Below are 18,152 nucleotides of genomic sequence, written 5' to 3'. Positions count from 1 at the left end.
CAACTATACTTATAAAGAGTACAAGTGATTTCTATAAATTACTGCAACAATAAAGATAACTCCAAATTGTTAAGTAAGAGGTAAATGCAACTACCACTACAGTTCACTTTTCTTATTCATGGGGGGGAAAAAAGTAACCACATGATGCCTTCAGACCAAAACTTGGCTTCATCTCTGTTGGAGTATCTTTACTGAAGGTAGAAATTTTGCCACAATTTTAAAATATGTAAATATAGCAAAGATATACATATTTTTTTAAATATAAGTTTTAACACAGGTTCTGCTGTTTCATAGCTATGTGATTTAAGGTAAGTTAAACACCTATTTACCTACCTTTCAAAAAAATGACAATAAGAATATCTACTTTATAAATGACATAATTAACAAGAAGTGCTTAGTGTAGCATCTGGTTCAAATTAAGAGTTCAATAAATGTTTATTGTAATTATTATGACATGACCATCACTTCAAAAGCACCTAATTCAATCAAGCTACAAATCACTTTGCCTAAGCAACAAAGAGATTTGCAGAGCATCTCTGATTGATAAGTCATGTGTGGAGTGAGCACCAGTAACAAAGACTACCTTAAAACATAAATGAGATATGTCAGTACATGTGTGTATATGCGTGTGTGTGTGTGTGTGTGTGTGTGTGTGTGTGTGTGTGTGTGTATAGTATGTGCAAAATAAATTCTTTTTTATTATCTTTTATTTATTGGACGCAGCCAGAAATCAAGATGGTAGGGGAGATACAGAGGGAGAGAGAAAGAGAGAAACCTGCAGGCCTGCTTTACCACTTATAAAGCTTTACCCCTGCAGGTGGGGACTGGGGGCTCGAGCCTGGGTCCTTGAGCACTGTAACATGTACGCTCAACCAGGTGTGCCACCACCCAGCCCCAGCAAAATAAATTCTTAAGCTATGTTCTCTTTAGAAGAGAGCACAAGAAAAAATTGACAGTGCCAGAATTTAATCCAAATTTGTTCTTTTAAAAACTAAAATCATTATCTAGAGTAACTATACTATTTAGAAAATATTGGCTATAAAAAATGTTCTTTGCAAAACACATGCACATATCTCCTCAAAATAAGTTATGCAAGAGTTCTGATATCTACATCACTTTAGTGAAGCTGATACTGATGATAAATCACTTAGCATATCAATGCATATATGAAACTTAGACATAACACTGACCAAATCTTAAGTGATATGAATATTCCTGTGTTCAAAGCAAGATGGAGATATAAGCTTTTGAGCCTACTGGATAATAAAAGATTATAAATACTAGCATTTACATTATATTATAGTTGTTCATAGTTAGAGTTTTAAGTATCTAAACTTAGGGTAAAGTAAATAATTATGGTAATATTTGCATCTTTCCAGCAATACTAATACCTCAAACACTGCAGGTGGGTACTCTGGTCCATTCTGGAGCGAAGGCTCTCCACATGGCGGTATGACTATTATACATAACAGTGACTTTATGCTCAATCGTTTCTATAGCAAACTACTAATCATTTAATGTAATTTTTTGGATATGATTAGAAGAAATGTGAGTCTATTCTGGCAAGAATTACAAATAGAATTAAAGAACATACATTAGAAAATGACAAAGAATCCAGTATTTTTACATGTCAGGTTCTGTACAAAACATTATATACTAGTTACAGTGTTACAGAAGCTGGGGGAAGGAGAGGCAGATAATTTTATTTCCTAATTCAAAGCCTCAGTAAAGTCTGAAGTGGTCAAAGTCTTGGGAATAAGAGGCTCACAGTTCTGCCTATAATACTAGTTTTGTTCTATTTTAAGTTTTAGCTCTGCACATATATACATATAATGTAATCAAATTTTTGGTTAGTAGTACAGATTAAAAAAGTAAAGATCTACAGTATAGTTACCTTAATCATCTTAGATGGGCTTCAGCTAGATCTTTAACTAGTACTTTACAACAGCTATTATGTTTCAATTAATATACCTTAGAACTGGCCCAACTCAGATTTCTTATGAAGATACTAGGAAAATAAAAAAAAAAATCAAAAAAGGATTTAAAACAACTCTAACATAACTCACCACAAATCCATTATTACAATGAAAGCTAGAACTACTGAACAAAATCAGTAGCCTAAGTTCTTCCAGACATGTTCTCATGATCAATACATGAATACGCTGATGCACAAGTCACTGAGCTACAACTAGAGGAGTAAGAGATCCTATCTCACTGCATTCCAACCTAGTAGGACCAGTGAGCTTTTTAATGAAGTGAGGAAGTAATAGGTAATCGGTAAGATTTCATGGGGAACACCCAGATTGACCATACAATTACTGGGCCTACCAAAAAATTTAAAGCAAAGTACAAGTCACAGTTCTGATTTAAAAATAAATGCTGCTGCTCTAAGTGGCCAGCAGTCTCGCAACAACTGCAGGCTGCGATCACAACATCCATTAGACTGCTCCACAGCTCAGAGCAAGCAAGCAAGTGGTTGTCAGTGCAGCTACTAAATCAACTGATCCTATTACAAAATCAATTACCGCAGTCATTTCCATTGCTACACAATCTGACGGTGACAAAATGATATTGGATAGCTACTGCAAGGGCAAGAAAACTGCTCAGAACATCTTTAATTGGTCTTCTATTGTTAATCACTTGGCGCTGACTAGAACACATCCATTTTAATCATATGTTTTTATTTGAAATGAATCTACGTAATTACCTTTGGTTGCCTGGGACATGCGGTGGATAATCTCTGCAACGGGTCAGACGTGTGACTACAAGAGAACAGTTCAGAGCAGCAGGTCGAACAGCTCAACCACTTCATTAAGGAAGAAATGATGCTGCAGCCACAGCCACACATTGACTTACTCTTCAGATGAGAATTTAACTTAAAATATCAGGGCTGGTAATGTCCCATACATACTCAGAGCTGGCTGAGTGCGTCATTCTGCAGCCCTCCGGCTGAAAGAAGTACTATTTAAAAAGAATTAAATGACAGCTTTTCAACAGAAGGTCCCAGCCACAAGCTCATCACTAAGAAAAACCAGATACTCAAAACAGAAGTCTCCTGGCTACTCTAAAAACAGAGCTAGGGGCTTCAATATTTCAAACTCTTTTACGTTGAAGCCCAGGTTTCTAACAAAGGAACCAACTCCAGACAGGATATCCCAAAAGTATACTAACCACTCTTTCCTGTCCTCCTCTGTTTGCCTACTGCTTCAGATCAGCCTATCCAACCTGTTCCCTCTGTAAATGCACATTCTCTCAACAGCCAACAGGAATGAGCCCCACCCCTCCCTCCCAGGCCCTGTACCCGCTGTTCAGGAACCGCTCGCTATCTGGAAAAGAACTGCTGCTGCACTGCTTTGAGAAACAACAAGGAGCAAATTACTGGACGATTTTTTAACTTACCAATCACAACTGCTGACCTTTTGACTCTACGATTCAAGGGCCTGCCAAACACTCACAGTAAGAATAATGTACTGCTTTTATTTCTCTATTATAATTTACAGGCATGTGTTCAATCTTATTATTCAACTTAAAAACATACAGAAACCGGGAGCCGGGCAGTAGCGCAGCGGGTTAAGCACACGTGGTGCTAAGTGCAAGGACCAGCATAAGGATTCCGGTTTGAGCCCCCGGCTCCCCTCCTGCAGGGGAGTCGCTTCACAGGCGGTGAATCAGGTCTGCAGGTGTCTATCTTTCTCTCCCCCCCTCTGTCTTCCCCTCCTCTCTCCATTTCTCTCTGTCCTATCCAACAACAGCAGCAACAACAACAATAATAATAACCACAATGATAAAACAACAAGGGCAACAAAAGGGGAAAAAATGGTCTCCAAGAGCAGTGGATTCGTCATGCAGGCACCGAGCCCCGGGCAATAACCCTGGAGGCAAAAAATATATATACATACATATATATATATATATATATATCTAACTTACCTAGGCATAAAAATTTTAAGCATATAAAATGCAGATAAAGCTAATAAAAATTTGAATATTACTTGGAAAGGACTGGTATTCAATTTTTTCTCTGAATATTGTGATTGAAATTGAGAAATAGGGGGCTATAAAATTCTGTAACAAAAAATTGGATGTCAATAGTGTAAGGCTGATAAATAAGATAAATTAAGGAGGTCCCTGCTGCCACAAATGTTGGGAGAGTTTCAGTGAGAAGACAGCCCACGATTATAGCCACGTACTAACAAGAAAGAAATGCCACTTAAAGGGGGGGGGGGGGCTGTTTTGATACAGAGTCTTCTCTCACTTGGCTACTGGCATCTCATTAAAACGATTCAAAGAACACAACCCACCCTAAAATTATAAGTGACAGTATTAAGCATGCTAGCCATAGTCTAGAATCTTTTATCCTTAAGCATTCCCTTTTGCTAGTATACAAAGACATTCATCTACACTATGTAATTATAATACACATTATAATTCCCAGGATGAGAGGGTCATACCAATACAAATATTTTATAATCTTTCAAAGTACCCATTTTCAAATCAATGTAAATTAATGAACATTCAAGACCAGTTACCAACTGTTATAGGATCCCCCCCTTTTTTGGAAGAAAGTAAGAAACTAAATTCAATGAGCACTTAGAATTAAAGTGTTCATTTTCAAAACTTCCTGTGGCATTGAAAAGGTCTTTATCTGTGTACGCCTCATGCTTGATTTCTTTCTTAATCTAAAGCTAAAAAGAACCAGTACTGAGTTTTCCTTCACCTTGCACTGCCCTTTCTATTATATTCATGTTATACTTTAATCCATTTCCAAAATATCTAAAAACAGGCATGCACTTCACACTGATTTTTTTTCCCCAAGCCCTTTGTAGATAAAGGCAATGGAAACAAGCAAGCAAAACAATGCAGTAACCTTCTACTCGCCTGCGAGAGGTACTGTCTGCTGCACAGAATTTTAAATCCTCATCTGCGGACAAGTATTCTGTTTTTCCTGTTACACAGCTATTCATCAAAAGAACACATTGCGTAGAAAATGTGAAGCACCATATCAGTGTAAGTTTCTTATATGATTTAACAAAAGACTAAAAGCTAGCTATAGCTCTGCTAGCATTTTCGGATGCATGTCAGAGACGCTGATAAATAAGGTCTCATTGCTGCTGATGCATTCCTGGTAAACGTTCAGGATGGGGAAGCTAAGGGGGAATGAAAAAAATAACACATTGTCCTAAAAAAGAACAATGCCCTAGGCATTAAAACCTCATCTGATGTCTGCTGTCAGCAAACATACAGCATGCCCATAATGACTTGATATTTTTATTAGCTTGATAATTAATAACAGCCTATAAATAAATCATTGTGTCTATTACAGATGAACATAAAAATCCCCACCAAATGCTTATTACTACTAATGAAAATAAATTCTCTTACTAGCTACTCAGCACCAATCCTGTTTCTAAACAAAACCATGGAGTAAAAGACCCAGAAGTAGAGTGCTTGCAAAGTAACTTGATGTGTGATGCTTCACAGGCCTCTACCTTCCCCACCAGCATCCCCTCATCTTTTATTAGTAGTCACTAAAATAAGCTGTAAGCAGTAAGCTATTTTCATTATTTCCACGTCAGCCAATTTAATGTATTATTGATTCTTAGGTTTCATGCAGATGGTCACGGAAGGCAAACCAGCAAAGATAAAGCTTTAAAGACTATCAGTAAAAGCAGCAGTATTGTTTTGGGAAAGCCCATTATTATTTATCTTTGTCTGGCTATGGGTATCCCAAATGATGTCTGCTCACGAATGGCAAATAAGCATCACTATTTTTAATAAAATAGTGCAGTTTAAAGTTGTTTTCCTCTGAATTGCATGTAAACCCAAATATCAAAAACTTTTTGAAAAAATTAACGACTTCTACTGAATTAATCTCTACTTAGAAATAAGATGGTCATCCTGTAACACAGTAGCTTAACAATCTGTAAAAACACAACTCTGCATCCTAACAGGGCATCTTAACTTAATGCTCAATTTTACACACAAAGTAAGCACAAACTAACTTCAGAGGTTCCCCTAAAGTAAAATGTAGCAGTTAAAAATGTGTCCCATCAGCACTATTCTATTTTCTAAAGCAATTCTTTCATTCAAAGACTACATTCACATATACAGTACCCCAGTGAAAATAGGATTTCAGCCGTTACTAACGTATGGGCTCTACTAGGGACTCCTAAAGCTCTTACATGGAATCCGCAAGATCAAATTTATTTTCATAATACTAAGATGTCATTTGTGTTCTCATTCAATCTCTCAAGAGTATACAGCGAAGTTTTCCTCACACTACATGGCACGTAATATCAGACAGAATGCAGAAGCAGATATGATAATCCAGCAGCCTTCCATTAAGCCAGACTTTAAATATATCTGCAAGAAATGTAAAATAATATCATCATTCTCAGTAGCTTTTTTTGTTTCAGCAAAATAAGGTTATCCTTGTTCTCCCTACCCTAAATGTGCTGAAGTGAACTTAATAAATGAATGCTGTGAAGATTCCTAGACTTGTACTTCCCAAATTAGATGTACATAAAGACAGCCCATATAAACTAAAACTCTTTGTGGTTACTTTTTAATAATTTTTGAAAGTGTATTGTGCATGTCCCATGCCTCCCCCTGCCTCCACAAAACAGAAACAAACACTGGGGCTCACACAATTTAAAATCAGAACTACACAGTACAGTAAACTAAATGTAAAATCCAACTTGTAAATACATGTGTGTTGAAAGGTGGAGCATAATCTGTTTCCTGGAAAAGGAGAAATGCTAAATTATGTATTTTTTTAATTTTTAAACTTAATTTAATATTTGCAGCCTTTTTTTTTTTTTAAAGACAGAAGGTAAGAGACTGAAAGGGAGAGAAGAAAAGACACCAGAGCACTACTCCACAGCTCATGAAGCTTCCACTTTGCTTGGTGGTTCCTGTGGTTTCCAGGAGGTCAAACAAGGGTCTGTCCTCACACTGTTTAGGTAAAAATGTTTACTCTCCTGAGTGAATCAACTCCCAACTCCCAAATGACACATTTTTATATGAAAAGAAGTCAAAAAATTTCTAAAGTTCATCTTACTTGTGCAAATCAGCAGTTTCAAATAAAAGTTTCTGAGGAGAAATACATAAACTTTGATTAAAACATTGATGCACTCCTCATCAATGTGTCAGATGGTAAAAGAAGAATGTTCCCTTTCAAAAGTAAATGACTGTGGGGAGGGACTGTGAAGACTATATGAACAGATAATTAAAGAAATTACTATATAGTAACATTTAAATAAAATTTAACAATATTTTTTTTAATGTTGGTAGTGAACAGTGGCAGCAAAAATGTGATCAATGAACAAAAATCTAAAATTTTGAAGTAAAAATGTTCAACTATATAGGAGTGCAATGAATTTCTGTCTTCTAATCACCCACATTATAATTTTTCAAGATATTGCTAATATTGCTATCTTTATCACTGATTACTTTTTGCAGTATTTCATGAAAAATTCTAGGCATTCTATCATTCTCTCAACAACCCACATTATAACATGTATCTTAAATATTCTGTCATTGTCTTAGATAATTACAAAATCATTACACCACAATAATCAAGTTCCACGGTGCTAACACTAGTCAACATACGAATGTCCAAGGCTGTCTTGGAATGTCTTCTCTAGTCAATACCATCTAAGCAGAGGTAAATCACAAGCACTCTAAGCATAGTCATTATGTTTCAGACATCTAACTTGAGACAACGCTCCCTGACTGCCCTCCAGAAGTCAACGCACTCCTATGATATGAAACTGTCTGCTTGCTTACTGAGTCATTTATGTCCCCCCCATCTCTGTACCTCCTTCTTCTAATGATGCGTGTCCAAGCTCCAGCCACATCAGAAATACTAGAGATACAGGTAGCAGCTTAGGAGTTCTAACTTTAGAATCCACAGCAATTTAAACCTACTGGTAATTTTTGAGCATTTGTTGGGAGTTTACCTAAAAAATTAAATGTGCTGCAATAGCACTGAAAAGACAGAAGAGGGAACTATAATATTTATGAATTTTACAGTAAATACTTCTAAATTTTACTTTTAACATAAGTACTGGCAAAGGTTTAAAATAAACTGATGGTGACTATTTCATATGCCACTATCAAAACATAAACAAAAAAACCCTAAAGAAAAAAACTTATTCAAGATAATGACTACTGGTTCACAGACATTTAGAAATCATATCACAGACATTTAGAAATCATATCAAAGTAAGAAATAATAATTGAAGAAACTACCATTTAAAATTAAAGCACCAATGTATACTTTTTAATTCTCTTCAGTAATAAATAAGCATATATAACTAAAACCATGTGTGGTTTTAAATAACTACTATAGTCCAAATTAAGTGCAAATGTTTTGTTTTGCTTTAGTTTAAAGTCAACGAAAAATTTTTGTAGCAAACTTTTAAAAATATTTTTAATATTTATTTATTTCCTTTTGTTGCCCTTGTTTTATTGTTGTAGCTATTGGTGTTGTCACTGTTGGATAGGACAGAAATGGAGAGAGGAGGAAAAGACAGAGGGGGAGAGAAAGACAGACACCTGCAGACCTGCTTCGCTGCTTGTAAAGCGACTCCCCTGCAGGTGGGGAGCCGGGGGCTTGAACTGGGATCCTTACAACGGTCCTTGTGCTTTGCGCCACCTGCACTTAACCGCCCGACTCCCTGTAGCAAACTTTTTACATACTCATTTACTCAAAGAAAAACTATGAAAATATTTCAGTAATAACATTTCAAAAATAAGTATATAAACAGTCTGTTAAGGTACTTGCTCTGGAAGATACTGACATTCAATTAAAATATCAATTTTATTTATATAAAAGTACAGATCTCCCACTTTAATTAAAGTGAGAGTACTTTATGCAAGTACATAACAGAAAAGCAAATTGAAACACAACAGCTGCTACTGTCAAGACAAAACAGAACAGTCATGTGACTGTAGGAGAGCACTGAGGTAGCCCTCGGCTTTCTGCTACACTAAGGATCTTCTTTCACTCCAGTTTCTACTCACATGTTCTTCGTTACCTTTGAAGAACCTCACAAGCAGCACCTTTAACTTGGTATTTCCTCCAAATCCTGTTTTTTGACAACTGAGTTCTTTCTCTAAGGAGTTATAGTGGTTTGCTTTACTATGCTCCTAATTTCCTCCTAAGAAAGTGACTGGCATCCAAACTTCTACCAGTCAATGGTCTATTTGTGATAATGGAAGAATTCTCAAATAAGGTGAGTTTTCTCTATTGACTCATTTCTTTCCCCAGACTTGCCAGATTACACTCCTCAGAACCCTAGATGTTAGGCCTCGGCTACAGCAGCACCCCTACTCCCAGGCACCAAAACCTTGTCACTTTTCCATGGCTATAACAAATGACTGGAAATTTGAATAATGGCATGAAAACAGGCAAATGTGTCAATTTTACAATTCACAGCTCAGAAATCAATAATCAATTCCACTGATGTAAAATCAAATTGTTGGCATCCAGTGTTCTTTCCAGAAACTCTGAAGGGAATCTGTTTCTGTGCCTTTCCTAAAGCTGAAGAGAGTTGCCTGTACAGTAGTTCCTTAGCACATGGTTCCTTCTTCAGGCTCCGAGGTGCAGGCTAACCCACCTCTTCCTTTCTGCCCTCCTTCCGCCTGCCTCCTTCTCGCTCAACCCCCTTTCTCTCTGAGAGAGTCTGCACTTACCCTGGGCCCACCTGGATAATTAAGGTATCTCCTCATCTCAAGCTTAACTTAATCACAGTTGCAAAATCCCTTAGTCATTTAAAGCTATATATTCACAGGTTTGAGGAATTAAGATAAGCAAGTCTTTGGTGGTGAGAACATTATTCAACCCATCACAGTACCAAAAAAAAAAGTGCAAAATATAAAAGATAAACTAAACTACGAATCACATCCAAAAAATCTGAATTTGAACACATTGGAAAGAAAAGAAAAAAGCTAGACTGGGGGGGGGGAGGGGGTACGGGACATCAGTTATCCCAAGGATTTGAATCTCATTTCTCAGAAAGACATCCGTGTATCTATTATATGATTCCAACACTGCGTACAAATATGTGTAGCCTTTTTATTTCTAATAGCCAAAAACTGTTAGGAATCAAATGCAGCAATAGGTAATGAAAATGAAAAAAAATGTGTGTATATCCAAAGGGGGGGAATAGTATTCTATAATAAAATGGAGCAGGGCCCAGACAGTGATACACCTGACTAAGTGCACGTTACAGTACGCAAGGATCCAGGTTCAACCCCCAGGCCCCACCTGCTTCACGAGTGGTGAAGCAGGGCTGCAGGTGCCCCCCTCTCTCCCTCTCCCTCTCCCTCTCCCTCTCTCTCTCTCTCTCTCTCCTTCCCTCTGGATTTCTATCTCTATCCAATAAATTAAAAAATAAAAATTATAAAATGGAACAAAGTCCCAACTCTTTGTAACCAGCTCCAGTAAGAGTAAACTCATCTAAATGAGACGAACTGTTTGCAGTGTGAACACAAGAAAATATTCACTCCAAAATAGGAGGATTGGGAGTTTTAAATGGGAAACTGCCCTCAGCTACATTCCATTTGCTATGTCACCTTTTGGACAGGTAGGGGAGTTTTAGCATGTAATGAGAGATAAGCTGTTCAGTCTTTTCCACGGCTGAAAACAAGTCCAATGCTGCCCTCCCGACCTTACACAATTAGAGTATCACAATTAAAATGTTCCACAGCATTTAATTCCAAGGTGCTGTGAAAAGGCCCCAAACGAAGGGTGAAGAACCCTAAGTAAGTAGCAGTCTTCACTAAGACTATAAAATAGAATAGCTCGTTCAGACTACAGCATGACTGTAATGCCTAACACAACATTCACTCTACCACTGATGCATAAGAAAACACTAAGCAAGGAGATGGCTTCCATATCATATTCAAAACCATCAGCACTTACGCTTTTTCCAATCAAACTGACTCTATAATAAAGACAAAGGGCCTGTTTCTTAATATTGCTCTCTGCCTAGTAAGCAGGACATGCCACTAATTCATCTCTGTGAGGCTAATAAGATACCATAGCACCATAGGCACAGTAACCAAAAGAGAAGCCAAAAGAAAGATGTAAAGAGCAAACCCAGCATCCTCCTGAAGATTCTTCTTACAGACAGCACTTAGTTTAGTCAACTTGGTGATCAATGGGAGCAGCTGATTCCAAACCCAGGACTGGGACTGGGCAGGAAGCACAGTTTGAAAAAGCATAGTCAACACAACAATAACACATAAATTATTTTAATATATAAACTATAGAAAATAATGCTTTTATAAATCCTTTAATAATGGCTCCTTACTGCCTTCGGGTAACAGTAGTAATGGAGGAAGGAAGGAAGGAAGGAAGGAAGGAAGGAAGGAAGGAAGGAAGGAAGGAAGGAAGGAGGGAGGGAGGGAGGGAGGGAGGGAGGGAGGGAGGGAGGAGGGGAGGGGAGGGAGGAAGGAAGGGGAGGGAGGAAGGAAGGGGAGGGGAGGGAGGGGGGAAAGAAGGGGGAAGGGAGGGAAGGAAGGACCTTTTTTTCTATCTGTGAAAGACAGAATAGGGGTTTTAAGAAAACATAGGGGGGTCGGGCTGTGGTGCAGTGGGTTAAGCACATGTGGCTCAGAAGCACAGGGGACTGGCGTAAGGATCCTGATTTGAGCCCCTGGCTCCCCACCTGCAGGGGAGTCGTGAAGCGGTGAAGCAGGTCTGCAGGTGTCTATCTTTCTCTCCCCCCTCTGTCTTCCCCTCCTCTCTCCATTTCTCTCTGTCCTATCCAACAACAAATAACATCAACAATGGCAATAATAATAACCACAACGAGGCTACAACAACAAGGGCAACAAAAAGGGGGGGGGGGAATGGCCTCCAGGAGCGGTGGATTCATGGTGCAGGCACTGAGGCCAGCAATAACCCTGGAGGGGAAAAAAAAAAAAAAAAAAGGAAAGAGAAAACATAAGGTGAAACTTGGACTAAGTGTAGTGTATTGCACCAAAGCAAAGGACTCTTGGGGAAGGAGGGAGTGGGTGGGATGGAGGGGCAATGGCATCTTTGTACATCCTGGTAGAAAAGGACCTAGAGGTTGAGGGAGAAAATGTCTTGCAGACACCTATCAGGGGAAGATGAGAGGTTGCACCTCTGTGTCAGCAACTGTACTGTAAATCATAAACCCACCAATAAAGCGAGAAGAGGAATAACAGGAAGAGGAGGGAAAAGGAGGAGGAAAATAAGTAACCGTATTTGCTGCTGTTGTTTTAAGGACAGGGTGAGGAGGAATTTGGGGTGAAAAATGGCCATAAAGTAGATATTTCTATTTCAAATAGAAATGGGTAGATGACTGGGTGATGCAGAAGATTTCCATGCTAGAGTCTCTGAAGTGTCAGGTTCAATCCCCTGCAATACCAAAAGATCAACTGTACTCTGGCAAAATAAACAAAACACTCCCTGATAAAAATACATTTATCACATTACACTACACAGAAAGTCAATGACAATGAGAACAACATTCTGTCACTATGTACCATTTCTCTGAGAAATAAAAATAGATAACTTAAGTCAATACACCCTGAAATGTTTTAAATATAGAAGGACATAAAGATCAAAAACTAGGAACTAAAAAGGCCCCATAAAAATTTAAAATACACAAGAAAGCAAGGGAAAAACTTCACAAAAAAACATCAAAATACAGCTGCCCACAAAAAAAAATTTTTTTAATTTTTTAAAAGCCACATAAGATTAAAACAATGAAATTCTCAAAGAAATGCCATCTTCACAGGAAAGACAAATCTGATGTTTTAGCCAGTAACAGCAATACTTTAGTGAGGTATGGTATCAAGTATCACAATAAATACCATTAAAAAGTACTGAGTATGGTCTCACCCTTCACAAATCTCAAGAACTAAACATGAATTCACAAGACTAATGTCAATAACCATATCACACAGGGCTAACATTTTCATGGTAACACATGGGATCAAAACGTAACGTTTTGCTTGAAAGAATTAGCTGAGGAACTGAAGCACAAATACAAGGATAATTACTTCCTTTGGGCTTTAGCTGTCAAACACAAGAAACGCCAATGCTTTGGAATCCCTGTGATAATTAAAACCTTGTCACAGACCTAGACCATCAATGCATATTTACTTCAAAGTACACTTGTAATACAATGACAAAAGCCTAAAAACAAAAGAAACATAAACTAGACTTCATCAAAATTCAAGACGTTGGGGCCAAGATAGCTCACCAGGGAAGATATATGCCTTCCTGCTGGAGCCTCAGTACAAATTGAAGTGCCTCTGGCTCTAAGAGAAGCTCTTTTGCTATGCTATCTCTCCTCTCTCTGTCTCTCTTTTTATCTAATGAAAAAGTCACACTATGAACAGTGAAATCAAGTAGGCATGTGGCCGGGCTCATACATACACACATCTTCTGTGCTTTCAGTGGAGACCAGAACCAGAAAAAAAGTGAAAAGAGGGGTGGGGTTAATGGTGCACCTGGTTGAGCACACATGTTACAATGTACTAAGGACAGGGGTTCAAGCCCCCAGTCTCCACCTACAGGGGGAAAGCTTTGCAAGTGCTGAAGCAGTGCTGCAGGTGTCTTTCTGTCTCTCACCCTCTTTCCCTTCCCCTCTCCTCAGAGCATGTTATCTCCTATGGAACTAGTTTCTCACATAGTATCTCATATGGAATGAGTTTCTCACAGGGAGAATGGCTACAGTTCAACAAGAAGGGACAACCTAATTAAAAATGGGCCCAACAACTTTAACGAACACTTCTCCAAAAGATAGTCAACCAACACATAAAATAATGTTCATCATTAAGTCAGTACAGAAATCAAAACTGAAATCACTATGAAAAATCAGTTCATACTGAAATTACAAAAAAAAACTGACAGTAGCAAGTAGCAGTGGAGGTAAGAAATTGGCCCTCCTCGTGCATGGGTAAACTGTAAAATAGTACAGCCACTTTGGCAATTCCTTGGGATTAAGTAGACAGGCCATATTATTCATCTATTCCAGCCTTATAAGTCCAAGTCCACACAAAATCCTATATATAAAACATACAACACAGAGACAGTGCTAACAACCAAACGTAGATACAACCATCATGAAATGGTAAATAAAATGAGAAAAACAGTATGTAACGGAGTATTTTTCTACCATATATATGGCACATGCTGTTACACAGATGAATTTAAACTATTATGACAAGTAAACGAAGCCAGAGGACAACTATTGTATGATTCCATTTATGAATGGTGCCAGAAAAGTGCATCTATAGAGACTGAATGCATATTAATGATTGTCTTATAGAATGCGTAGAAGTAGGTGAGTAAGTTCAAATATTAAATCGTAGGAAATAATTACTCTAAAAGCCATTGATAAGTACACTCAGGTAAATTTTTGGTATGTGAACTCATTTAAATAAGGCAGTCATTAGAAATAAAATAACAGTTACTCTTTTCCACTTAGTACATCTCCTGAAATGAGTTGCCACATTTCAGGGTAACGTAAGGCCTTTAAGCATCAGTTTCTCAATAAAATGTAGTATTTATTACAAAATAATAGCAGGGTGGTATTTTGAATACTTAAAGAGCAACTATGCTATAATTTTAGAAACATCACATTTAGAATGAATGCTTTCACAAACATGTTTGTTTCAAACACACTAAAAATAATAAACATAAGCAATGCTTATTATTAAATGATTTCATGCATCTACAAAATTTTCTTTAGCTCATGAGTGGATTCATCCTTAAAATTCATAGCACAATAAAACAACCACATTATGCCACTTGAAAAACCAGTATCTCAGTACTTCCCTTTGTTACAAATCTTAAATCTGTCATTAACCAGAGCACTGTCATACTTATGACAGTGACATACAAGTCTAAAATATGATAAAAGCTGAGGTAAAGCATAATCGAAAACCAATTCTCCTACTTTCATTCAAAAAACTAATAAGTCTATACCTAGTAAAATCTCAAGCCTTTATCTAGTAATCTCTCTACCTAGTAATGTTTCTACCTAGTAAAATCCAGTGAAAGTCTTAGCTTACATACACCTTACCAAAATTGTTCACATTACACTATTATTACAAAAGGAACTGGAGGTAGTCCAGACAGATAGTAAAATAAGATGTGATCTTCATGTGGTCATACTGTGGTAAACAGGATATAATGTATGAAGAAGCAGTGGTTACTTAAGGGAAAAAAAGCTGTACTTCTATCAGCTAAAAGACCAGTGAGGGAAAAATTTATTTATTTTAGAAAATACTACCATTCCCACCAACTAAGATCATTTATCCCTCTGAATCATTTCAGTACTTCAGCTATATATTTAAGAATTTTCTGGATGCTCTTATTCAGAAGGTAATTTGAACAAAGAAATATGTTTTTCAGGCTGAAATTAAAAGAAATACAAATTGCAATCTATACTGACTACTGTTAAAAGTTATTAATGTAATATTCACATAAACTAGGTAGCATGCAGAGTATTTAACATGGAAAGACTATACTTACCAAAGATTTAGATAGTCTTTTTAAAATTCTGGTGATGGTTGGAACTTCCTAAGTAATAAACAAGAAAAAGGAAAAAATTTGACATCTCAAAAGCAACACAGAGTAAGACATACTACAAAATAAAATCGACTGTCTTTTCTAAAGTGAAGGTACTTTAAATTACTTTTTTAAAATCATCAGACTAAAAAAGTTATCTATTTTAATTAGCAAAAAAATAAGTTAATTAAAAACTCCCATACTAAAAATTATAACAACACAACATATAAAAACAAAACAAAACCATTTTCTTATGAACGAGTCATACAAGTATATTTTCTATCACTATCAAAAAAAATTACATCTCTAATAGGCCACGGGCCATAAGAATAAAGGATGGAGATATATATATATATATATATATATCATGTCCGTGACCTAAACAATGAAAAGTCCACAGCAAAAAATATTGCCATGACTTTGAAGTAGGCCAAGATTTAAGCAGTGTTGTCAAGACAGCCCAGCTGGGAGTAGACCCGTCTTGTCAGGCACTTGCCCCAAGTCATTGCGTGGCCCTCTCTGCAATGCTGTCGAGGAGGAGGGGCATGCTTTGGTTCTGTGATATCTTTCCCTCTCTCCCTCTGTCTCTGCCTCAATCTGAAAAGTCAGCCCAGAAGAGTGATGCCCTAACAAGGACAAACAAATAAATGATTTCTTAAGCAAGGCCAAAGAACACAATAAATTAAGACTTTACTGAAATCAAATGTTATGTTCTTTGAAATATGAAAACGCAAGTGCTAGCCAAACAAAATGCTCTCAATACCCATGTACAATGGACTCATATGCAAAAAAAAAAAAAAAAATGCAATAAAAAATGAGTCACCAAAAAAATGTAGACCTTTTTTTTCTAGATAGGCTAAGTAAAAACAAACAAAACTTCACAAAAAATAATTTCAAAAATCAATAAGCATAATGAAAGGGCACTCAATATCACTATCAGAAAAAATGCAGTTAACAAAGAATAATAAGATAGTGCTTACTACCTGGCTACTTGAACTGTTGGGCTTTTTGTCAAGAAGTCTCTAAGACAGTGTTAACAAGAGTATGACGGAAAGAAACCCTGGTAGGCTGGTCAGTTCCCTGAACAATCCCCAAAAGCTAGACATCTTTTAGAAGAATTTTAAGGAGTCAGGTGGTAGCACAGCGGGTAAGGCGCACGTGGCACAAAGCATAAAGACCGGCTTAAGAATCCCTGTTCGAGCCCCTGGCTCCCCACCTGCAGGGGAGTTGCTTCACAGGTGGTGAAGCAGGTCTGCATGTGTCTGTCTTTCTCTTCCCCTCCTCTCTCCATTTCTCTCTGTCTTATCCAACAACAATGACATCAATAACAATAGCAACAATAAAAACAACAAAAGGGAAAATAAATAATAAATATAAAAAATTTTTAAAAAGAAAAACTTTAGATGATGTCTGATCAAAATCTTACAATAACTTTCCTCAGTACTTGATAATTTTATCTGTAAATGAAAACAAACAAAAAAAAAACCTGCCCAGTGGCAAGGCTGAGTTCCTGAGATCTGAAGCACACCAGCAATAGCTTCAGGAAACTGACTTTTCCCCCATCTATCTGCGCACCACACCCCCAATACCAGACACTTTCTTCTAATTCAATTTCATTTAATGGCATACTCTCATGAAAAAATAATAAGAAGATTTACAGTTACTATTTCTGGCATCTTCTGATCTGAAGAATATTGTTGATTTGAGAGTTGTTTATAGAACAACAAAAGAGCAAACACTCCCTCAAGAAAAGTTGGTCTCATTCTCCTGAGGATGACTGCCTTGGTGAATGTTAAGGGAGACAGCCCTGCCTGTCACACACCTCTGAAAAGCAGGACTAATACTGGAGAAAAGACTGAGGGCAAAGAACAGGGTCTGCAAACAGATCCCCTCCCATAGCTAAGGAATCAGACAGGGGGGTTATTGGGGGAAGACCTAATTTTCTGACTTCTGGCAATGCTGAAGAGACCAGAGAGAGCTAGGGATTTGAGCAGAACAGAAGCCCTACAACAAAAGGTAAACAATGAATGCAAGAACTGCATTGCATGGATCCAGTAAAGATCACCATTAACTGGGACCATATAAATACCGGCATGTGAAAAACCTGCACCTTTAAAATTAAAAATTTCCTAAGATATATTTTACTGATGTTTTCTATTTTAGTCAGAGATATAGAGCCTGGAGCTAGATTGATGAAGCCTGTTCTTTAAAAGTAGGATCTCAGTTAAGAACTGAGATAATTGGGAGTCGGGCGGTAGCGCAGTGGGTTAAGCACAAGTGACCAGCATAAGGATCCCGGTTCAAGCCCCCGTCTCCCCATCTGAAGGGGAGTCACCTGGTGAAGCAGGTCTGCAGGTGTCTCTCTCTCCCCCTCTCTGTCTTCCCCTCCTCTTGTTTTCTCTCTGTCCTATCCAACAACGACATCAATAACAACAATAAAAAACAAGGTCAACAAAAAGGGAAGATGAATAAATATACAGAAAAAAATTTTTTCAAGAACTGAGCTAATTAGCTATACAGATATCAGACCTTCAGTTATCTAGAAGAAACCCAGTGCAGACTGACAGCTTATCTTAACCTCACACAAAGTAAA

The 18,152-nt window shown here is 37.4% G+C and overlaps 1 protein-coding gene across 2 annotated transcripts in view; it reads right to left on the bottom strand.

The window, feature by feature from the left end:
- FBXW7 (F-box and WD repeat domain containing 7) overlaps nucleotides 1–18,152 on the bottom strand; it is a 176,663-nt gene that overhangs the window by 113,029 nt on the left and 45,482 nt on the right. The window contains exon 2 of one of the 2 annotated variants that reach the window (XM_060178953.1): nucleotides 15,524–15,571. The exons of the other annotated variant lie outside the window; for it this stretch is intronic. The gene's annotated coding sequence lies outside the window, so the exon portion shown is untranslated. The remainder of the gene's footprint in view (nucleotides 1–15,523; nucleotides 15,572–18,152) is intronic. 2 annotated transcript variants of the gene reach the window in all.

The sequence above is a fragment of the Erinaceus europaeus genome, chromosome 19, assembly GCF_950295315.1.
Source record: "Erinaceus europaeus chromosome 19, mEriEur2.1, whole genome shotgun sequence".
Lineage (NCBI taxonomy): Eukaryota > Metazoa > Chordata > Mammalia > Eulipotyphla > Erinaceidae > Erinaceus > Erinaceus europaeus.
This window is presented reverse-complemented; position numbering and strand designations above follow the sequence as displayed.